The sequence below is a fragment of the Alligator mississippiensis genome, chromosome 5 (genome assembly GCF_030867095.1).
Source record: "Alligator mississippiensis isolate rAllMis1 chromosome 5, rAllMis1, whole genome shotgun sequence".
NCBI classification, from domain to species: domain Eukaryota; kingdom Metazoa; phylum Chordata; order Crocodylia; family Alligatoridae; genus Alligator; species Alligator mississippiensis.
The window spans coordinates 64080461-64105669 of record NC_081828.1 but is presented as its reverse complement, the minus strand read 5'-3'; positions in this window follow the sequence as shown (position 1 = coordinate 64105669).

Here is a 25209-nt window from a genome sequence, read left to right as displayed (position 1 = left end):
AGCAGAACAGTGTTCCTTGTTCAAGATTTGTTACAGTGCAGAATTATTGTTAAATTTGCTAAGCAGAGTAATGAGTATAAAATAAATTTTGATACATTTTTCAAGATTTCATGTGAGAGCAGATGATGCCAAAGTAGAATCTCCTGCCTGGTTTAGCAAAATATCAAAGGAAGAAGAAATAGCTCTTTGTTGTATAAAAAGTTAAGAGTCTGATAAAGACTAATTAGCTGCACAGTAAACATCTTGACATCGCTGGACTAGCAAGCCGCACGGATCTGGGCCAGGTCCTTACCCCCCACAGCCCTGGGGACATCCCCCCCACCACTCCCCAACCTCGCTACATTCCCCTGCCACCCCTCATCCACCCACACCCATGAACTCCCCCCACACTTACCTTGGACAGCATTGCGGGCCGGGGTCAGCAGGAGCACCAAAGAGATGGTCTGGCCAAAACCAGAGCATCTCTTTTGAAGGACCAATTCCCTGCTGGCTCCAGTCATGGTCTGGAACCTTGCCTTGCCCTGCTCTATTGCAAAGTTGTTTTTTTTAGACCCCTGGATATCCAGGGGTCTAATTTTCTCACCGTGCTGCAAACTTGCAGTGCAGGGAACATTTTTCCATTCCTGCATGTGACTCTTGCCCCGCCTCAAAGGGTGCCCCAGGACCTGCTGGGCCTGGCATATGGTCCCCACATGCTACACCAGGTCCTGTCACCATGGGTCCGGCCCAGCTGGGTGGCAGAGCAGCCCCAAGGGTGGCAAGACCCAGCTGGACCTGGCACATAGTCCCCACGTGCTGCACTGGGTCCTGCCACCACAAGACTGGCCCAGCTGGGTGGCAGGAGCAGCCCCAGGGCTGGCAGGACCTGGATAGGCTTGGTGCATGGTCCCCCCGCTGCTGCTGTGAAAGGTCAGTTACAGGCCCTGGGTGGGGGGGCTGGGACCCTCCAGGGTGGAGCTGGGACCCTGCATGGGAGAGGGGCCCTCCAGGGTGCCTGGAACCCTGGGTAGGGGGACTGGGGCCCTGTGGGGGATAGGGGCTGTGGCCCTCTAGGGGTGAGCTGGGACCCTGGGTAGGGGGGGCATTCCATGTGCTGGGGGGGGCTGCACCCTGTGGAGGCCAGAGGACCCACCCCTCCTGAGCAGCACCCAAGGTCCCCCACACCCACAGTCCCCCCAGCAATTGCCCCACAACTACCCACAAACCAACCCATATCCCTCCACACACACCCATACACCCACCCACTTCCCTCACACCCCTTCTCACCCCCTTCTTGCAAAAACCACATCCCCCATCACACACCCATCATGTGTGAAGAAAACAACACATTTAGGTATTTAGAATTTATTTTTTCATGATGATAGAGACACTGATAGGCTTCCAAATTGCTTTAACATTGTAAATATACCAATAAAGCATTACCCAACTGATCACTGGCTAACTCTTTCTGTCTCTCTCTAGATGTGTGTGTGTGTGTGTGTGTATAGAGTGTTTTTTTGTTGTTGTTTTAACTGTGGAAGAAAATGGATTTGGGGGTATAAATTTGGGGAGCTGATGTCCCCCTACCTCCTGGCCTGCGGGGGATCCCCAGCAGGGCCGGGGGGGGCAGAGATTGGGGGCCCCCACACCTGTCCGGCAGGTGCCCATCTTAGGGCTCTGGAGGCGCAGGTGAGGGAGCTCTGGGAGGAGGTTAGCAGGCTGAGGGGGATCAGGGAGGTGGAGGATGAAATTGACAATTATTTCCTTTCCCTGCAGGCCCAGGCACCAAAGGAAGAAGCAGCCCGGGGAGTGCCCTCCACAGCAGAGTGGCAGACGGTCACATCCAGGACCGGAGCAGCTCGCAGCGAACCGGTACCAGCTTCTCCAGTCCGACTGGTGAACAGGTACGAGGCCCTGGCAACCCTGCAGGAGATGGAAGGGGAGGAGGAAACCCTTGGGCAAGAAGAAACACCACATTCTTCACACTCCGAACAGGTCAAGAGATCCACGAGGACCCAGAGGAGAAGGCGACGAGTGCTTGTCATAGGCGACTCCATCCTGAGAGGTGCGGAAGGGCCCATCTGTCGCCAGGACCCCTCAGCACGAGAGGTATACTGCCTCGCCGGAGCAAAGATTCGGGATGTGATGGAGGTAATCCAGGCCAGGATCAAGCCCACCGATTACTACCCCATGGTCCTAGTCCATGTGGGTACTAATGATGCAGCCAGGAGAACCCCCGATCACCTGATGGCGGACTACAGTGCTCTGGGCGGCGTGCTGAAGGAGTTTGGTGCACAGGTGGTATTCTCTTCCATCCTACCAGTGAGCGGACGAGGAAGACAGCATGAGAACTGCATCCGAGAAACCAACTGGCGGCTTCGGCAGTGGTGTCTCGAGGCAGGCTTCGGCTTCCTGGACAATGACCCGCACATCACGATGAGGGACATGCTCAGCTGGGATGGGCTTCACCTGTCCCCCAAAGGTAAGCATGTGTTTTCTTCTAGGTTGGCGGATCTCCTCCGGCGGGCTTTAAACTAGGCTCGTCGGGGGGAGGGGAGTAGGAGGGCAGGGGAAGCTGTGGACCACCAAACCATGTGGCACCCACAAGGACAGCCCAGCCTGAAGAAAGAGAGCATTGGAAACCTGAAAGCCATGGGGAGACCAGCACTACAGAACAGGTAAGAAACAAGAAGGTAAGAAACAATGGGCCCCTTGGGACTCGGAGCAGGGGGGCAGCAAAGGCACCAGTCGCAGGGCTCAAGTGCCTATATACTAGTGCTAGGAGCATGGGGAACAAGCAGGATGAACTAGCGCTCCTGCTTGCACTAAACACCTATGACTTAGTGGGAATAACAGAAACCTGGTGGGATTCATCCCACGACTGGGCGGTACATATTGAGGGCTATAGATTGTACAGAAAGGACAGGTCGGGGAAGAAAGGGGGGGGGTTGCAATTTATGTCAGTGAGCAATATACATCAACTCTCATCAAGACAGAATCCAAGGTTGAGGAAGTAGAAGGATTGTGGGTTAGGCTACATGGGGGGCAAGGAGAAAGGGATTTGGTGGTAGGGGTCTGCTATAGACCCCCACACCAAGGGGAAGAAATAGATGCGGGGCTCCTGAGGCAACTCTCAGGGACCATAAAAGCTAAAGAGGTGGTAGTCATGGGGGACCTAAACTACCCGGACATCTGCTGGGAGACGCAGACAGCAAAATCCCACTGCTCACGCAGGTTTCTAACCTGTGTACAGGACCTCCACCTGACACAGGAAGTACATGATCCTACTAGGGGAAATGCCATACTGGATCTGGTATTGGCAACGGGGGATGATATGGTAGGGGACCTCCAGATCGGTAGCCATTTGGGAGACAGTGATCACCTAATAATAGAATTCAACATAAGACGTCGAGTGGGTAAGGTAACTAGTAGGGTGAAAGTGCTAGATTTTAGGAAAGCTGATCTCTATGCACTCAGGCGATTAGTCAAGGATGCACTGCAGAGTAGGAGTTTTGAAGGGATGGGAGCCCATGAAGGGTGGCTGTGCCTTAAGGAAACAATCCTTTGGGCACAAAGCAAGACGATCCCCGAGCGAGGCAAAAGAGGGAAAGGGGCCAGGAGGCTTCCATGGCTGACCAGACAAATCCAGGGCAGCCTAAGGGCCAAAAGGGGAGCACATAAAAAGTGGAAACAGGGTGAGATCACTAAAGATGAATATACCTCCTCTGCTCGTGCTTGTAGGGAGGCAGTTAGGCGGGCCAAAGCTACCATGGAGCTGAGGATGGCAACCCAAGTAAAAGACAACAAGAAATTGTTTTTTAGATATATAGGGAGTAAAAGGAAGGCCCAGGGAGGAATAGGACCCCTGCTAAATGGGCAGAAACAATTGGTGACAGACAGGGGGGACAAGGCTGAACTCCTCAACGAGTTCTTTGCCTCAGTGTTCCTAAGCGAGGGGCACGACAAGTCTCTCACTGGGGTTGTAGAGAGGCAGCAGCAAGGCACCAGACTTCCATGCATAGATCCTGAGATGGTGCAGAGTCACTTGGAAGAACTGGATGCCTTTAAGTCGGCAGGCCCGTATGAGCTCCATCCGAGGGTGCTGAAGGCACTGGCCGACATCATTGCAGAGCCACTGGCGGGAATATTCGAACGCTCGTGGTGCACGGGCCAAGTCCCGGAGGACTGGAAAAGGGCTAACGTGGTCCCCATTTTCAAAAAGGGGAGGAAGGAGGACCTGGGCAACTATAGGCCAGTCAGTCTCACCTCCATCCTAGGCAAAGTCTTTGAAAATATTATCAAGGCTCGCATCTGTGAGAGCCCAGCAGGGCAAATTATGCTGAGGGGAAACCAGCACGGGTTTGTGGCAGGAAGATCGTGCCTGACCAATCTAGTCTCTTTCTATGACCAGGTTACGAAACGCCTGGACACAGGAGGAGGGGTGGATGTCATATACTTAGACTTCAGGAAGGCCTTCGATACGGTATCCCACCCCATACAGGTGAACAAGTTAAGAGGCTGTGACGTGGATGACTACACAGTCCAGTGGGTGGAGAATTGGCTAGAGGGCCGCACCCAGAGAGTCGTGGTGGATGGGTTGGTCTCGACCTGGAAGGGTGAGGGCAGTGGGGTCCCGCAGGGCTCGGTCCTTGGACCAATACTCCTTAATGTCTTCATCAGTGACTTGGACGAGGGAGTGAAATGTACTCTGTCCAAGTTTGCAGATGACACAAAACTATGGGGAGATGTGGACATGCCGGAGGGCAGGGAACAGCTTCAGGCAGACCTGGATAGGTTGGACAAGTGGGCAGAAAACAACAGGATGCAGTTCAACAAGGAGAAATGCAAAGTGCTGCACCTAGGGAGGAAAAATGTCCAGCACACCTACAGCCTAGGGAATGACCTGCTGGGTGGCACAGAGGTGGAAAGGGATCCTAGTGGACTCCAAGATGAACATGAGCCGGCAGTGTGACGAAGCCATCAAAAAAGCCAATGGCACTTTATCAACAGATGCATGACGAATAGGTCCAAGGAGGTGATACTTTCCCTCTATCGGGTGCTGGTCAGACCGCAGTTGGAGTACTGCGTGCAATTCTGGGTGCCACACTTCAAGAAGGATGCGGATAACCTGGAGAGGGTCCAGAGAACGGCAACTCGTATGGTCAAGGGCCTGCAGACCAAGCCCTACAAGGAGAGACTAGAGAAACTGGACCTTTTCAGCCTCCGCAAGAGAAGGTTGAGAGGCGACCTTGTGGCTGCCTTTAAGTTCATCACGGGGGCACAGAAGGGAATTGGTGAGTATTTATTCACCAAGGCGCCTCCGGGGGTTACAAGAAACAATGGCCACAAGCTAGCAGAGAGCAGATTTAGATTGGACATTAGGAAGAACTTCTTCACAGTTCAAGTGGCCAAGGTCTGGAACGGGCTCCCAAGGGAGGTGGTGCTCTTCCCTACCCTGGGGGTCTGCAAGAGGAAGTTAGATGAGCATCTAGCTGGGGTCATCTAGACCCAGCACTCTTTCCTGCTTATGCAGGGGGTCAGACTCGATGATCTATTGAGGTCCCTTCCGACCCTAACATCTGTGAATCTATGAATCTATGAATATGAAAAGTGGATTTGGAATGCTGCTGCAGCAGTCCATCTGGCACAAGGGGTAGTGTCCCCAGGTACCAAATGGCCAGGCCCCAGAAGCTCCTGAGAGTGATTACTCCAGAGCAGCTTGCCAGGGCAGCTTTTTATATGGATGGGGTCAGGACAGGACAACTTTTTATACTGCTGGGGACAGCACAGGTGCTGGCCCCAGACTCTAGCTCCCCCTGGCTGCAGATCCAGGAGGAGCCAGGCAGGGTTATTTTGCCCCAAGTGGCACAATTTTCTCCACAACAAATTGCATGTCCGAGTATGTGCACTGAGGCAAAAAACCCCAGCCCAAATTCGCACCACTTCTATTTGAGCTGCTGCAAGTGCATGTGCTTGCATGTGTGGATATGCCCTTGGTGTCTACATGTGCTAATTAATTTACTCTGTAAATACAAGTACTGTCCTGCTTCAAAGTAAAAAGTAAAAGTAGTAAAAAAGCTCCACAGCAGCACACAAGTTAGTTTTCTAGGTGCCACCCTGCCCTTCCTTCTGCCTACTTTCAGACTTTCTCTGATAAGTGGAAGAGCAAAACCATCCATGGTGGTCATTATTACTATATAATACAGAAAGATTAGGGGGGACCAGGTCAATTATAATGGGCCAGTATCCATGTTAAGTCCCTGGTTCTTATTTCTCAGAGACCTGTAGAAGGTTCTGGTCCTATAAATGCTATCACCCACAAAAAATCCTTGCTTCTCATGGATTCTACTTTTTCATGGATCATCATGCCTACAACATCAACTGAACACAAATTAATTTTCTGCCATTTTTATGTTTACTTTAAATTAAACATATTTCATAAGGTCTTGCTGGAGGTATCAGCTTGATTCTTATCTCATTAATGCTAGTAAAGGTTAAGTGTTAAACGTAAGTCTCTGAAGGCAATTGTGTTAAATCAGGGTAAAACTGGTCAGAAATTAGAATTGAGCTGTGCCAGGCCTGGGATTAAGTGGTGTGATTACACCCACCTGTTAGCCTGCCTCCGACTTTCACCTAAGTGTTCCCTCCCTGCTTATCTCCCATGATTTTTTGTTTTTTAATAAGTAGTTAGGAGGCTGCCCTAGGCTCAGGGAGATTTCCCATAGGGTGAGATGTTTCTCATGATATTTAGGTTGGGCACCCCTGGTGTTAACCATGCATTAGAACAGAAACAAAACTGTGTGTGTGTGTGTGCATGTGTGTGCGTGCATACACACATGCACGTATCTTGTTGGATGGGATATGGAGAAAGAGGTTTACTCTGAAGAACTAACAAAAACTCAAGTATAACCAATAGCTACTTTCAGACAGTTACTTTCATTTCCTTGTCTTTCTAGTTCTTTATATTTTCATAGCTTGTTTTTCTTTTAGAGTATTCTATCAGTCTTATCCTGATGAAAGCATAGCATCCAAGTGCATTTCTAAATTTTTATTACCTTTACAGAACCTTAGAATTCACCTAGATTTTAAAAAGGGAGTGCAGGAAACTGCTTTCTGTGCACTGTTAACTTTTAATTACACTACATAATTGGACAGCAGTGGTATTGCATTAGTCCACAGCAGAACAGAAAGCCATGCAATGAAAAATAGAAGATAATCTTTACTTCCCTATGAATTAATACTAAGCTTTTCCTAAAAACACCACTTCTTCAAAATGTTGTACAATTGTTACACTTTAACTTAAAAATAGCACCAGAATTCAGCTTGCTCAGTGTCCCAGGCCAGGACCTACAATTTGTAAACATATGCATATATCCTATGGTATATATGGGCCCTTATTGGTCTCTTCATCCTGCTCTGAGGTTCACATATACATTTAAGTGTGTATCTTGAAAACAGTTAATGCAATCTTCTCTGTGTAGCTGCATTTGATTTCAAAGAGTATTTCTAAGTATCTGTAACTTATAAACAAAAGAGAAACTTACTGTGCTATTAGGAAATAACCACATTGTGGTTACCAGTTTCCAGACTTATGGAAACCTGACAAGAAAAGATCAGTCATACCTAAGACACTGAATTTCAAATGTTTTTGCTTAAAAATTGCCAAACCTCTTAGGTCTTGGGCCCAGAAATGCATCATAAGCTAAAGAAAGAGGAGGAATCTCTGAGCATATCAGTAGTACATTTGGATACACCAAAGAGCATTAGAGCAAAACATGCATTAATTCCCCTCCAAAATGTATCATAACTTATTTTAGAGAAATGATACCTGCATATCGTAAGACTCTCCCTATGCCTGAGGAAGGGTGCCTGTGTTCAAAAGGTTGCAAAGAACAATCTTTCCAACTAGTCAGTTGGTTTAATAAAAGATAGCATAGCTTGCTTTCTTAGACATGCACCTAGTTGGTGTATCCTTATCCCCTTGCAATTTCATAGCTGCTGGAATAGCCTCCTTAAAAAAAGGCACATGTCTTGGGACAAGAGACAAAAAAAAAGGGGGGGGGGTGGAGTTTAAACCTATCGTTGCCTGTCTACTATCCTTAGCTATGCTGAACTCAGAAAGTGCAGATCTGAGGATCTGGACAGCTTTCTGTTGCTATATGCATGACCATCAGTTTAAATTCCAGGTGCAAGCCAGATTCTGCACTCACACATATCTGCACAATCTCACTGCAGACACAAGGCTGGATGGCCTTTTGCTTGCATAATGTCCATCAGGAATAATTCTGCTGAACTCTGATCAATACATCTATGTTAATGCAAACAATAAAAGCAGTGTTCATGAAAGGTAAGAAAAATGAAGAAACACAGACCTAAGAGAGGTTTATAGAAGAGAGGACATCCATTGAAACCACACCTGTAACTAAGAGTAGAATTAGGTCTGCAGAAACCTAAATATTCAGAGAATCATAGAGATGTAGAAATGGAGCGGACCTCCATAGGTCATATAGTCCAAACTCCTGACTGAGGTAGGATGATTCTTGTCCACAGCATCCTACACAAATCCACTGTCTAACCTCTTAGACAAACTACAACCCTAATACAACACAAAATATAACAGCCTAACCTGCCACTGGTAAAGTAGAGGTACCCCATGACGAATAGGTCCAAGGAGGTGATACTTCCCCTTTATCGGGCGCTCGTCAGACCGCAGTTGGAGTACTGCGTGCAATTCTGGGCGCCGCAATTCAAGAGGAATGCGGATAACCTGGAGAGGGTCCAGAGAAGGGCCACTCATATGGTTAAGGGCCTGCAGACCAAGCCCTACGAGGAGAGACTAGAGAATCTGGACCTTTTCAGCCTCCGCAAGAGAAGGTTGAGAGGCGACCTTGTGGCTGCCTATAAGTTCATCACGGGGGCACAGAAGGGAATTGGTGAGGATTTATTCACCAAGGCACCCCTGGGGGTTACAAGAAATAATGGCCACAAGCTAGCAGAGAGCAGATTTAGACTGGACATTAGGAGGAACTTCTTCACAGTTAGAGTGGCCAAGGTCTGGAACGGGCTCCCAAGGGAGGCGGTGCTCTCCTCTACCCTGGGGGTCTTCAAGAGGAGGTTAGATAAGCATCTAGCTGGGGTCATCTAGACCCAGCACTCTTTCCTGCCTATGCAGGGGGTCAGACTCGATGATCTATTGAGGTCCCTTCCGACCCTAACATCTATGAATCTATGAATCCCAGTAGCCAATGTTCTCCTTCTGTAAAAGTTTTTAATATACACTCAAGATATCCCAGGAAGAGAACCACACACTCCCCACTACAGAGGTAGACAAAAAACCCCACAGTCCATACCAGTCTGACCATGGGGTAAGTTTCCTTCCTGACCCCAAGTATTCCCCCCATGCCAGCCAACAAGGGCAAAATACTCTACTTAATTGAAGTACAAGCCCCAGATGCCAGTTCAGAGGGGAATCCAGAAAACTGTCAGGAAACTGTCACCTGCTGCAACCCATGCTGGGGGAGCTTGCACTGAGGCAGAAGGAGCTCATGCCACCTCCATCACCAGAGCCCTTGTGAATAGATAAGCATTCCCCTGTCCTGTACTGCTCTAGGCATCAACATTTAAAGTTGGGCCTCTGCAACCAGTAAGAAGTTAACATCTTTATTGATCTAAAAATATATATATTTGAACTGGCATATAGCATAAATACAGTCATGGAATAATGTAAGGATAATAAAAATACAAAAATAAAGCAATATAATTTCTAAGGAAACATTAAATTATTAGTTGAAATATGCAGACAAGGTTCCTTGGGTGAATATAGTTTTCATAATAAACATTTCACTAAACATTTCGAAATACTTTTTTCAAGGCATTTTATTTAAGAAAAAAGCAATACTCCTCTCCCCTCTAAACCCCCAACCCCACATGCACATTGAGAGGTTTTCTTCAGATGAAACTGTCCTCATCAGATGCAGATTTAAAGTTGATTTTCCTTTTAAATTTATTTCCAGCCAAACAAGTCGTAAGTAGTTTATGACATTGTATTATACAACCTATCCTCCTAAGGAATGTAAAAATCACATACTTTTCAAAAACCTAATTTGTATAAATGATTAAGCTATGGTATGCAGGGCTTTGCTGTCTCTGTGTGCAGCTGCATGCCTTAAAATAGTTTGTGAGATAATTGCTCTAACAATACTTACAGTCTTTATTTTAATGCTCCAGTGAGAGAGATGGCAATAACATATAAGAATGGAACATCTATCATAATTGTCTAGTAAAACATCTAGGGAAATTTGGTTTTGAGTGGAAGAAATTGAGGATGTGACTCAATTAGCTCTATTTAAAGCAGTATCAGTATAACTCCTAAAACAAGTCTGAATCATTAGCAATCTAAAGGAATATTATTGAATTTTAAATGATGATTTTTACCTCAGGTCAGTAAATCTAAACTATTTACAACAGAAACAGATTGGTTACTAAAAGTTAAGTTATTGCTGGCTACAAGATACAATAATCTAGGTAAACATATAGGGGAGGCTATATCCTACACTAGTGATTATACACTGGATGACTGAGGCACTGTAACAGGTTGCCCTACCCAGTAGAATTTTAGTGACCTGTGAGGGGCACCCTTGAATACGCTTAATGTTTCACTTTTGTCTTTTGTCTTGTATCCCACCTTTACTCATCTGCCACATCTTGATGTAAATATTATTTAGATGTTCTTACAAGCGGGAGACAGCCTATTATACTTCTATGTTGGGGTTTTCAGCCACCACGGGCCTTGCTCCCCATCTTTCTCTAGCTAGGCCTACCAGTCTAAACCCATCAGATAGGGTTCGACTCAGAGGATCTAGCTCCTTAATCCTCTCTGGGCCTGTGGCCCTCCTTTTGCTTTCATTATGGAGCCAGGCCTTCTGGCCTCCTTTCACCCTGCACCCCCTGGATGCCAAGTTGTTGGGTCTTCTGTCTCCTCAGGCTTGGCCCTTTCTTATAGCTTGGGCTACTAGCCAAGATCCCCCCACTGGGACCCGGATTCAAAGTCCTGTAGCCAGATCTGTGCTACTGACCCTATACAGCTGCACCCACTAGTGCACTAGGCCCTTTGGTCTTTTATGACTGCACCCCAAGGTACTAATGAGGCCTCTTCCTCCCCTACAGCCTCAACTACAAACCACCAGTCTACCAGTCAAAATACAAAAACTAAATCCATGGGCTATAACCACAAAAAAATATTTAAAAAATTAAAGAAGGCAGTATGCCAGCTTATGTTTTTTCATGGCTCTGTGCTCCTGCTTCCCACCATCTGTAATTCTCCGCCTTGTGGGGCTGCCGCATCTTCTCTGGGAGTCATCAGGAGTTCCCCCTAAAGCAGCTGGACAGGCAGCCAAGCATCTCCATGGAGCTCTTATGCACAAACTCCTTCCCCCACTAGCTGCTGCCCCAGAACTGTCACCAAGCCCAGGGTTTTTATAGTTCTGTCCTGCCCCCTTTCTGCCACCTGACTAGCTGGCAAAGCTCAGATTTTAACCCCTACCCTGCCAGCAGTCTGCTCCCAGAAAGTTCTGGTCTTAAAGGTAACTGGTAACAGGGCTAGGGTTCCTTGTTCTGGCTTTCTGGTAACAGGGCTAGGGTTCCCTGCTACAAGTACCTAACTGCAGTTCTGCTTTACAGTGTTTGAATCCCTGAAAAACTGTGAATACAGAAGTTGGGTGGGTCCTCTTTCTCTTTGCTGCTTTCCTGTGACTTGGTCTTAGGGCTAAGATGAAGGCATGGTACTAAAGTTGATGCGTCAATAGATTTTTAGGGAGCGCATCTACATGAGACACTATGTTGCCCTAACAATGAGCTACAGCAATGTAACTTGTCATTATGGTGACATAACAGCAGTGGGCACAAACCGTGATGCCAGTGCTTTGTCACCATAGTGGCAAGCTATATCGCCATAGCTCATTGCTACAGTGAAGTAGCATCTAAAATAAGCATGTGCTGCTGGGACTGCACAGTACCAGTGGGTACTGCACAGTCATTTAGTACTTGCTAAGACAAGTCCTAAATGACTGCGCAGTATCAAATGCACAGTGAGGGGCACATGTAGACTCACCCAGGTACTTGAACAGGATAGACTACAATCACACTTAGGTGCCTAGAGCTGTTTAAGCACTTGAAAAATTGAACAGTATCAGGACTATAGACATTTGATTTTAATGATCTTTTATTTTTTGTTCAGCTTTTTAAAAGAAAGGGGACAGTTTATTTCTGCCCCTCCCAATAGTAATTAATCTAGTAACTATAACATCAGTTTGTTGCTAGAACAAATATATTTTAGTTTGAAAACATCCTTTATGCCATGTAATTCAATTCTCAAATGTGCAGTATCTATTAAGAAAGTCAATCAAAGGATGCAGTAATGACAGAAGTGACTTTATTACTGAGGATACAGGAGCCCTATTCTGTCACATGGGGAGGTCTGCCAGAGTTCGGAGAAATGGAGTTCTTCTTAGACCATACATTTGATTTTGCTTACTCCTCTCATTCTGTTTATTCATCTGTGCCTTAATATAACCCTGAAGCAATCTGAACAGTACAATTTAAGTTTGTACTTTCAGTTCTCTTTTTGATAATAAATGCCACGTTTTCAGTTTTCTTTCCCATCAGGAGACACTGTAAAAAGGTCAGGGTTACCATTTTGTTTCCTCTAACCATTGGGACATCTCCAGAGGTCAGACTATCCTTGTTTAATCAGAATTCCATATTAGTATAGCAGAACAAGGGAAAAGGGGGAGCAGTGTCATGACAGAGGACCTATCCATTTGCTGCTGCTTTGAACATATCAAATATTAGCAAAGTGATGATATTTAGTGGAGCCCTAAGTATGCACAAATGGGCATGCCCAGAACAGAAACCCTGAGGCTGTGCATACACTGTAAAATTACCATACCTAGAAGTAGCATTCTTAAGTGCAACATCACATTTTGTGAGCTATCACCTAAATCAGCAACAGTGAAGCCACATCTGCATAGCTGTTTAGGCAGACTATCAATTGCTTGTCATCATCTCCATTACCTTGTAGGTGTGGTCATAGATGGAGGGGAAAAAAAGTCAGGGAGCTGAGCACATGCACACATGTGCCCGCTCCCCCCCATGGGAGAGTCTGTGGGGGAGAGGTGGGAGAGAACAGGATGGGGGTGGGGGGAATGGGGCTGGGACCAGCACCAGGCAGGGATGGGGAGAAAGTGAAGCAGAGCCAGGGTCAGGGCCAAGGCCTGCCCTGCCCATGTGGCTGCCCCTTCCACTGGGCTCAGGATCATTGTCTGGTGCTGGTAAGCCTCCCAGCCCCACACCGGCCCCAACCCCGCACCACCTGGGGGGGCCCAGACCCAGAGTTGGGCCAGCCTCAGCTGAACCCCCAGGCCAGATCCCCGTGCACACCCTGAGTCATCCCTGGGAAGACCCTGGCACAGCCTGGCAGCTCCTCCAGTGGCAGGATATGGACGAGCCAAGGGGGGACCCATGCCCCCCCCCAATTTTTGCATGGGGCAAGGGTGGGCTGCAGCTGTAGGCTGGAATCAATCAGCATCTACTGTGTGCATCCGCACCTCACTGCTGTTGCTTGGCTTACTGGTGCCACACCCCTGGATGACCCACCAGGCTCAGATTGCCCCACAACATCAGGCCTGCACTGTTTAACATCTTCATCAGCGACTTGGATGTGGGGGTGGAAAGCATGCTGTCCAAGTTTGCTGATGACACTAAGACGTGGGGCAAGGTGGACACACCTGAAGGGAAAGAAAGGCTGCAACTAGATTTAGACAGACTACAAAAGTGGGCAGATGAGAATAGGATGGGGTTCAATGTAGACAAATGCAGAGTACTGCACCTTGGGGGAAGGAATCCACAGCATACACACAGGCTGGGGAGTTCCTTTCTTGAAAGCACAGAGGCAGAAAGGGATCTTGGAGTCATTATTGACTCCAAGATGAACATGAGCTGCCAATGCCAGACCGCAGCCAGCAAGGCCATTCATACTTTGTCATGCATCCAAAGGTGCATCTCAAGCCAGTCCAGAGAGGTGATACTCCCCCTCTATGTTACTTTGGTCAGGCCGCAGTTGGAATACTGCGTCCAGTACTGGGCATCGTACTTCAAAAGGGATGTGGCCAGCCTGGTGAGGGTTCAGAGAAGGGCCACCCACTTGGTGAGAGGGCAGCAGGACAGGCCCTATGAAGAGAGACTGAGGGACCTGAACATGTTCAGCCTCAGCAAGAGGAGACTGAAGGGGGACCTGGTGGCTGCCTACAAACTCAACAGGGGAGATCAACAGCAAATAGGTAGAGCCCTTTTCTCTCCAGCAACACCTGGGGTGACAAGGAACAATGGTAATAAGCTGATGGAGAATAGGTTTAGGTTAGAGATCAGAAGGCAATATTTTACAGTTAGGGTGGTCAAAATCTAGAACCAACTTCCCAGGGAAATGGTCCTCGCCCCTACTTTGGGCAAATTCAAGAGGAGGTTGGATGATCACCTGTCTGGGGTCTTGTGAACCCAGCATTCATTCCTGCCTGTGGCAGGGGGTCAGGCTAGATGATCTGTTCAGGTCCCTCCTGACCCTAGCTACTATGAAACTATGAAACCTGGCCCAGCTGGGGCCCAATTCAAGATGAACGGGGCCCCAGCCAGGCCAACTTGTGGGGCAATTGGAGGCTGGCAGCTCATCTAGGGATGAGGGTGGGCAGACCCCGCTTGTGTGCACACCACGGGGAGTCAAAGGGGTGGGGGGAGTTCTCCTCCTTTGGCTTCCCCATGCCACACCCCTGGACAAGCCACTGGGCTCTAATTGTCCCAAGACCCAGCCCAGCCAAGGCCCCATTCACTGTGAATGGGGCCCTGGCTGGGCTGGGTCGTGGGACAATCAGAGCCATGGCACATTCAAAGCCGGCATAGCAGGCATGTGAATTCACCCCCTGATTTTGCACCGGGCAAGAGCAGGCTGCAGCTGCAAGCTGGGCTCTGCCTGCTTCCTTCCTTTGCATCTCACTACTGCCGCTGCTTTGAAAGTGATGCAGTGCCATGAGCCTTGCTGCCCAGCCCACCCAGGCAGGACATACACAGCACTACACTGCACCGCTTTCAAAGGTGGCAGTGAGGTACAGAGGCAGGGAGCAGGCAGAGCCCATCTTGCAGCTGTGGCCCACCCTTGCCCTGTGCAAAGATCACCCCCACCCTTGGCTCTCCAGAGCCATGTTGGCTCTGGACGAGCCACCAGACTCTGATTGTCCCATGACACCGGCCCAGCCAGGGCTCCACTGACTATGAATGGGACCTTGGCCAGGCTGGGTCATGAGACAATCCCCACAGTGCAGGGGGGAGTGTCGCCCTGCCCCTACCCCACTCTCTCCTGCAATGTGGGGGGTCTTGATCTGCCCCCCACCCCCTCCCTTAAGGCCAGGAAGTCATAAAGAAAAATTCTACGGCTGGAGAAGATGATTTGGGGGCTACAATGTAATTTAGGGGGCAGAGGGGGCAGGAACCCAGCAGCTCCCCACCCCCTGCACCTCCTCCCCTCTCCAATCCTGCCCCTCACCCCTTTCCCTTCTCTCCCTGGCACCCCTACCCCTTCACCCTTTTTCCCTCCTTCCCTACTCACCTCATCTCCACCCACCTGTTGCCCAGCTGCTAAGTTAGGGCTATAGAGTCCTGCATGGTAGCTAGTCTATCTGGGAGCAATGCTTCCTGAGATACTGGAGGACTAAAAATTGGTGGTTTTATCTCAAGTAACCACCCAGAAATTAACTTTGCTCAAGCTAGGTAGAACAGCTCAAAGTTAACCTTTGCCTGAAGTGGCATAACTCTAAAATGCATTTAGCACTTCAAGTGTGACAAGTTTTAAATCCTCTTAGCATGATCTATCTGTAATGCGTGATCTCAGCCTCAAGCTATTAATCCAGAAATACAAGTAAACCCCTTTTTCTTCAATAGAGGAGGAGGCCTTAAATGTCTTGCTTCTTATACACACACAATTAATAATCTATTAAACATATTTCAGACTTATAGCCATGTAATTACAAATCTATTAAATATATGTCATTCCTGATCCAGTGGAGCAGTGTGGCTGCCTTCCCAAGCCCTGGACACATGCTATTTTTGTAGCATGATGAAGCTCGTAGCACTACAGAAAAAGAGTGCTATGGGGGCATGCATATATACACAGCCCCCTGGCTGGAGTGAGGCAAAGTCACTGTACAGGCATACACTCCAGACAAAGGTCAATAAAATATGCTATTTATGTCCCTAGCCACCTCCAAGCCACCACTTATCAGATCCTCACCACTTGATTGTCCTGTTGTCACTGCAGCCTTGTCAGTCATCGCAAGCCATCAGTGGTAGAAAGGGCTGAAGGGGTGGCATTTGCTTCTTGATCAGCCCTTGCTGGTGCTACAGCCCAGTTAGCCATTACCATCATTGCAATGGCTGCTTGGACTGCTTTCAAAATGCCTATGGCAGCAAGGGCTGCTGAAGCAGTCTCTGCCACTTGATTAGCTGTTCCCATCACTGCAGCCCCATCAGCTGTTGCTAAAAGATAACAATGGCTTATGCAATTTCCTGCATGCTGGTTCAAGGCTACCAGGCAACAAGCCATTCTCCCTCCCACTCTCTGCACCTCTTGGAGGGAGGAGGGAGAATGGAGGATTGTAGGATACTGGACGTTAGAGATCCCTGCATATACATCAAATGTGTCACAGAGAAGTTTCCTGTCACCCAAAAGTTGCTGTTTGAAGCAAGGACAAAAGGTGAGTTCCTACTCAGTTTTTTTTTTTTCCCTTCATGACACACAGCCAAAGTCCTGTTCTATCAGCTATGGGGAAAAAAACCCACAAAGCCAGCTAAGCAATACGTATTTCTTAGGAAACATGCCTGTTATCATTTTGATCGTTCTGCTGGAAAGCAATATTTTTTGTTCCACATTTCCCCTTTAACCTGTACCTTCTTTAGAGTAGTGGCTACATTTCCCAATGTGTTTGGAAGGTATCGTACACAATGGTTTTGCTATCATATAATGAAACAGCAATAGGACTTAAAACTGGTTTATTTTCAAACTATAGATCAAGTTGCCACTGCTGGTAAATCCTATATAAAACAAATTATGAAAGCTTAGTATAGGAACATGAATAGTATCAGAGAAACTTATCTATAGACCTCGAGTTAGATGTACACTGCAAAGCTAAAACCGTGTTCAATGTTGCATTTTATAGTTGGGTTGGAGTTAAGGATGGGTCATGATAGCTCACATTATGTTCTCCCCCATAGATTCTCAGTCTATCTCAGCAAGATGTAGAAAGAGAAACTTTACCAATAAGCAGGTTTTCTTTTTCCACTCTTTGTTCAGCTTCTCTCTTATTAGGTCCCTTAGATTCTTTAATGCACTCAGCATCATTGATGGTGGAAGACAGATCTATGCAAATAGAAACCTAGAGAAAAAAAATTCCACAACTCAAGTTTTTATTTCTCTCTCTCTCTCTCACTCTCTTTTGAGTAGTATTTAATAGGCTTGATGTAGAGGTCAAGTTGGAAGAATAAATTGTAGAAAAGGTTTCATTTGCAGTTATCAAAAATAATCTAATAAAGGTAATCCATCCATGTTTGTAATGATTTCACATTTTAATATGCCATGTTATTTTGGTTATTGTAAATTTATATAAAACCAAACTTTTCACCTAGGCAGATAATATACAAATCTAAACATGCCAAATAAAAAGAAGGCAAAGCTAGAAACACAAATCTCAATTAATTAAATATTTCATTCTTTACCTTTTAAAATATGTCAATTTATACAGTGTGTCAAGTTTCCATCCTTGTGGACGTGCATAATAAATCCAATACTGAGCCTTTTCAGTACTAATGAAAACACACAGAATATACAGAAATATTATCATTGTTTTGTACTGCTTGTAAAAACAAAACTCAAAATAAAGCTTCAGTTCATTATTCAGTAGTAAACACTGCGCAAAACTCTAAGGGCTTCTTCAGCTGAATCAGGCATAACAGCTAATTTTGATTCAGGAGACTATCTGGTCCTCTGTACCAAAATGCTGACTTAAGCTTTCTAAGCTACATTTCACATCAGTGACTGAGCACAGCTCACAAACATACTAATGTACAGATATAATCTCTCAGGTATAGCAGCTTTTCTTTAGATGCCAAATGAAAGTGACCTACGTACATTATTGACTCCTGGTTTTGTCTTCCTGAAACTAAAATCTCAGTGCAGAGAGAACTTACTTACCAATAACTGGAGTTATATGAGATGAATTGCACATACTCACTGAGGAGGTACAAGAATCACAAGCATCCAGTTGGAGTCTTTTTTGCCTTAACAGGACATACACACCTCCCTTTGGTCCTTCCACTACTTTTGCCCTGAACCGAAGGTGTGAATAGAAGTGCACACTTGCACTTCTGTTTCCATTTAACAGCAGATTCACACATTATGTGCAATTCCAAGAAAGGCTTGAAAACTCTTCCTACACATCAATAAATTCTCTTTCTTCTTTGAATCATTGTCCATACAAATATTCTAATTGTGAATGATTCTAAAGCAGGAACAGGCAATTATTTTGGTTGGAGGGCAGCTTAATGAGCTTTGAGGGCTGCACGGTGTTGAGGGCTGCATGGGTAGCCCCACCCCTTGGCAGGCACCCTGTCCCCTGGTCTCTATCTTGGACCAGAAGTTCTACCCCCTAACCCTTGACGTTTGCCACCAGAAGTCCTCCCCTTGCCTCCAGAAGTTTTGCTTTCAGCCAGGGTCTTTTTTCCCATCTCGGAACTAGAAAAATACCAAATTATATTCTAAGAATTGAACATTTATAACATTCATTAATTTAATTTCCAAAAAATATTTTTGGCCTGATTTACATGTGTTTGTATAGTGTACATAGAGCTGATTGCGCAATAGCTTAAAATGAAGTCTTACTCTTGTATATTGTGGGAGGGCATGGGTGGGAAATGGAAGGGTAGGTATAGGTTTGTGGGGGATATGGGTGTGTGGGTATGTGGGATGTAAAGGAGGGTGTGGGTGTGTCTCTGGGAGTGGATAGGTGTGGGAGCATGTGGGGTATGGGTGTCTATGGTGTTTCTGGGGGGCTATGCGTGGGAGGAGAGTGGCTGCAGTGTGTGAGGGGGTATGGGTGTGGGGGTCTTCATGTATGGAAGCGCAAGGAGAGGTGTGGGTGGGGTGTGCATGTGGGACTTGCCCTATAAACACACACACACACACACACACACACAGTCCCTCCCTCATTGCTCTGTGTCTATCTCCCCCTCCCTCATTGCACAGATGTGCAAACATGCACACACACACACACACACTTCTCCAGTGTGGGCCCTGTGCTCCCTCAGTCCAGCAATGCAGCCAGAAGCCAAATGGTGCTGGAGTAGTGGCTGGGCAGGAAAGCAGGGAAACGTCAGCTACAGGTGAGGGTGGAATGGCAGCAAGTAGGCATGTGGGCAGGTATGTGGGATCCATGCCAGTGCCCAAGGGCCAGTACTGGCAGGCTCAGAGCAGGGTGGTAGGAGCACAGGACCAGGATGGCAGGGATTCTATGGGTCTATAGAGCCCCTGCCAGCCCGGGCCCATGCTCCTACCACCCAGCTGTGGGCCCTGTGCTTCTGTCCGTGCTTCAGCTCAGTGCCACTACCCGCTGCCTGCTGCAGTTTTCACCAGTTTCCTGTCTGCCACCATGGCAGTCTGGCACAACATGGTTCCTGGCTGCATGACTATGACCACAGGATTCAGCAGGAGCTGGCCTGGCCCTGAGGATGGGGGTGACCTCCTCAGTCCTCCTCTGCCTCCCTCCCCCACACTCTTATCTGAATTTGCCTCTCTGGCAGAGAGAAGTCTGAACAGCTCCAGGGTCCCAGGCCAGAAGCCTCTGCTTGCTGCTAGGGCCTGTCCCTGGCTTCCCCTGGGTCCTACCTACTGTCCCTGGCTCCTATCATCTTTGACAGGCAGCCAGGAACAGATAAATGTTAATTTTCTAAAATTTTTAGGGGCCCTCTTGGCCAGATAAAATGGCTTAGTGGGCTTGATCTGGCCCATGGGCCATATTTTGCCTGCCCCTGTTCTAAACCATGTCTGGAGGTGGATCCTGGAGTTTTGAAGGATGAAGGACTCCTTTTCCAAATGTAGTATCTTTCCAGGGAGATCAGTAATTGCACAGTACCTAGTAAAGAGCTTTAGGTAACCACTCTGCAGATACTGGTCATGGAAACTGTCACAAAGTACTCTAAAGATTATTTTGAAATACTATTTGGGCCTGCTCTTTGGGCAGTATACCCAGCTCTTACCTGCCATGCCTTGATGTTAGCTAATATACAGAGTGTGAGAGGCTGCCCTGGTCTTACAGTGACCACCCAGATTGTGGTCCTGGCCTAATGGGCCAATTGTCTGGCTTTGTACCTTCCCTATTTTATACCCCATGCCTTGCAGATGGCATCCTTATAGATGTTCTACCTATTTGCTGATTCAGACCCACTCTGGGCCTTCCCCTCAGCCTCTCTCAGCCCCACTCCAGGTCCACAGACTTCTCAGTCTCTCCAAACAACCCCTTCCTGTGCTTCCAGAGCCTTTGGTCTTCGTCTGGGCTCTCAGACCCCTCAGGTTGCCAGCCTTCTGGTCCCTCATCTTGGACCCATTCAGTTCTCCACTTTTCCAGACACTCTCCAGACCCTCAGACGTGTCCAGTCCTGCACTCTATTCCTGGCCCGTCACTGGGCCATTGGACCCCACTATATGCTTCAGTCCCCTCACTGGGCCTCACTATCCAGGCCTTTTGACTCATCTGGTCCTGCACTCTATTTCTGGCCCCTAGCTGGGTCCCTGGACCCTTCTGGTCCCACTATACTCATTGGGCCTCATTATAAACCTCAGGCCCCTCACTGGGCCTCTGGTTCTACATGGTTCCAGTCTCCCTGGACCCTTCCTGGCATCCTTCCTTCTGGCTGTTGTTCCTTTCAGTTCCTAAGATGTTTCTGCCAGCCCTACTCTTAGGGTCTGGGCTTATACCCTGTCTAAACCTAGCCCTCCTCCAATCAGATGACTCCCATGATCAGGCCTAGCCTCACTTGCCAGCCTCCTGGGTCAGCTGACTGCAATTAGCTTTCACCCACACCTGCTGGTGGCTCAGCAGACTGATTGGCCCCTTAAAGTGGCTGGCACATCAAGTGCCTTGGCACAGAAACATTGCACAGGGATGCTGTAGAAATTGCCCAGAGTCTAGTTGAATACACTCTGACTAAACATCACTTTCAATAACATATTTTAACAAAGTATGATAACCAGCCTAACAATCTCTATTGCTGATAAATTTTCCCTCCTCTGAGGAAGCAAATAATTTTGAAGACTTTGAGAGGCTTAGTTCTGTGTAGGAAGAGGGACGATGTTCGTTTCGTGTTGAATAAATTAAATTACTTCTCAGCTTTGGAAAAGTGTGGTACAGGAAGAAAAAAAAAAAACATTGGCAAGCTGACTGGCTAAGATGGAAGTCAGTTAGAACTTTGAGTAAAATTTTAGGATAGACCTTAATGGCTATCTTGTCCAAGTATCTTGACTGTATATCGATCCACCATGATAGCTTTGATTTGACAAATCATATTTGCCTAAGTAATTGCACCAGAAAGACTCCAGAAGTTTGTTCCTAGAATTGGTTCCAATAACAGTTCCATCAGAGATATGTGGTATTTATGTTCCATTGTGGAATGGGAATATTTATTAAGTCCTTGAGGAATCTTAGGAACATCAGGTGAGAAAACACATGCTAGCCATCCACCAGATGAAGGAAGTGAAGTTCTGGATAAAGAATTCCCCCTCTGTTCTGGTCAAGAAGGTTTAAAACAATAGGCAGAGCCCTGAGATACTTTCCTGACATGAGCAGAAGTCTTCTAACCCAATACTATCTTGGCCATGTAAATATATTATCTTGGCCTGGTAAAGACCAGCCTTACCTTACAGAATATCTGCATAAAAAAGGGTGTAGGCAGGAAAGTGAACAGGAGGTTTTCTATCAATGGGATGACAGAAATATTGCACTGGAAACCTGAGCAGAAGGCTTTCTTAAAGCAAAAGGATTGGCAGTTCCTCGTGATTATTAGCAGAATATCTGTGTTCAAGTAATCCCAATTTGCAAGGCAGACCCAAAGAACGAGGTCCTTAATCTCCTTCTTGACTCCTCTGTTCTCCAGAAACCTAATTATAATGATTACATATGTGGATGAGAGGAGAAAAGGTATTCCTACACACACGCCAATCAGATCCTTTTACCTTCCATACACTCTGGGTCCCATCTGCCTTTTCACCAGCCCATGAGTCGTAGGACAATTATTGATCTGTAGAATTAGTTCTTGCATGGAGTAAAAAGGATCCTACCAGAGATGGGCTTTTGTCACAAAATCGAGATGCCTTTTGTGTAGTTGCCAACACCTGAACCCTTACTGTAACATATAGGCTTTCTGTGCTTGGTCAGATGTCCCTCTTACCTTTAAATAGAAAAATATATATGTTTGTCCCTATCTGAGGTATGAAGTTACTGAGAGTGCCTTGGTGAAGTCTCTTGCAACCACTGAGAAGCTGAATTACAAGAACTTGTACTCAGTGGTGTAAATATCGCAGGGTGACAGGAGCTACTGCATGGGGCACCAACATGGGGTGGGCAATGGGGGAAAAAAAAGGTTTTTGTTGCCCTTGTAGCAGAGCACCATTGGGGTGTTCACCACTTTAAGGGCTTGTGCAGGCTACAGAGGAGCCTGCAGGGGGGAGTGGCAGAGAGACACCCCTCCCTTAGAAGGATTTTAAGGGGGTAGGTGTGTGGCATGGCAACTTTGGGTGCTTGCCACTTTTAAGGGCCTGAGCAGGCTCTGAGACAGCTTGCAGGGGACTGCAGAGCCAATTAAGCAGTCACATGACAGCCAGCAGGTAGCCTGATAGGAGCAGGGTGGTGCAACCTCAGTATAAGTACAGGCCCTGAGGAGCAGAGCTGGCAGTTACTACAGAGAGACTGCCAGAGTAACATCTCCTAGCCAGTGTACTACTGCTTCCAGAAACATTCTGGAGGTCAAGGGTATGAACTATGGGAAACGAGGAGATTCCTAGGGACCCAGTGAGGTCCCAAGCCCCAAGGTAATGGCTATGGGCCAAGGAAGAGTGAGGCCAGCCTAGGAAGGGACTTATAGTTTATGGGGCTAGGCAAGCCCCTGATTAGAACGTGCTATGACTGAACCCAGGGGAGCTCATGTGAGCCCAACTGGGTGAAGGGCTATCTCATGTAAGATCTCTGGGACTCTAAGGAAACCCAGTGAGAGATGGCTTTATGGTGGGGCCTGGGGGAACCCTGTCTGAGTAGGAAGGTCAGTTGCTGTAGATTAACCCAGGGTTCTTGACTGGCCCAGGATGGGACCAGGGCCCAAGTGGTCAAAGGGCAAGCACGCCCACAGTGAGGGGTAGGACAGGGCTGCAGAGAGATATCTGGCACCCCGACTGGACAGGAGTTGGGGCCAGAGCCTGAAAGGGGCTGAAGGGGTGGGACATCACTGCTAAAAGAAGGTGGGAATTCAATCAGTGCGCAGATTGTTATGAAGGAGGCTGAAATACAGCCTCTGGATAGGAGGTATCCTATAAGGGGCTCAGAATAAGTTGGGCCAGTGACAGAGGATATGTGAGGAGACAGAGGCTGCAACAGAGTGCTGGAATGAGTAGCCCATGGAGAACACCCAGGAGTCCAGAAGGGTGAGGAAAGACCAGAGCAGGTAGGCCTGCAGTTGGTTCTGGGGAATGACCTAGAGCTACACCCTGCTGGGGAGGATGGTGTGGTAGGGCTGCTTGAGGCAAGGCAGTCCTCAGGAAATGCTACACCAGTGCCTCCCTAGTGAAAGGCGAGTATGGGGTACCAGAAAACCTCATCCCCCATTGCCTTGGGGGTGACCCTGTAGAGAGGAAAGGCTAAGGGAGCATACCCTGAAAGAAAAGCAACAGGCTTGGGCAATGAAGGTCAGGAAGGCCCAAGGCCTAAATGAGTGGTCTGTAGGCCAAGGGTGGAGTTCAGGCACACTGACAGATACCTGAGGCCCAAGGGGTGGAATGTCCTGAAGCCCCAATGAGGGGCAGAATAGTGACCCCAGAGAGGGGGTAGAGTTTGAGGGGTTAGGAGTCTAACAAGAGGCTAGGAGCCCAGAGTGCATGTGGGAATAGAGTCCTCAGTGATGGGACATGAGTAGAGGTCCCAATGAGGGTACATGTGGCAAAGGGAAGTCTCCAGATGTCTGAGGCCAAGTTTAGGCCAGAGTGGCCCAGCAATGGGACCAGGGGAGCTAGAAGTTATTTGGATGCCATCTGCAAGGCATGGGACATAGTAAACGGGAGGTTGGAGCTATATATTATGCCCTCAACATCAGGACATTAAATGGGCAGCCTCCTGCATTTTTCCATCTGGTTATGATTACATCAAGGTGTGGCAGATGAATCAGGGCAGACTGCCCTAGACAGGTGGGTGGTCAATACTGTGACTGGCCCCAGGGATGGCCTCCTGACACACTACATGATTGTGATCACAGCAACAGCAGTAGCAACTGGAAGTCACTCTTGCCCCTGTATAAAGCAGCTGCCCTGGACACCCAGTCATGTTCTTACACTGCTGATTGTATTGGAAAGGATCTTGACCCATCACAAGCTTCTCTATAGAAGAGCCTGACAACAATATGGAAATTAGCATCTGAAAAGAGAGAGATGTATCAATCCCTCTCCTCCAGGGAAGTATAATGGATTATAATCTTTAAGCAGGAGTTCAGCAATGAAAAAATGAAGGAGGGGTGCCATCTTCCCTTTCTCATCAGAACCAGAAATTAATCACCATAGACCCGTCTTCACCTAAGATACTGTGGGACTTTTCCTGCTGCACACAAAGCTAGACAAGAACTGCAGCAAAATCTCATGAGATGTGTTCCTGCAAAGGGATAGGAGAAGGAGATTTGGGGTAGGCAGGGAGTTGCATAATGTAATGCTGTGATGGTGTCCAGAGCCCTGGACATCCTGATCAGACAATTTGGGCCCATGCAAACTAGAAACTGGCAATTTTCTGAAGGAAAGGAAAGGACAAAAGAGACTCTCCAAAGTGAAGAAACGGATAGAGATTGACTTACCTAGCTTAGCAAAGCAAAGGCTGAGAGAGGTTATTATTA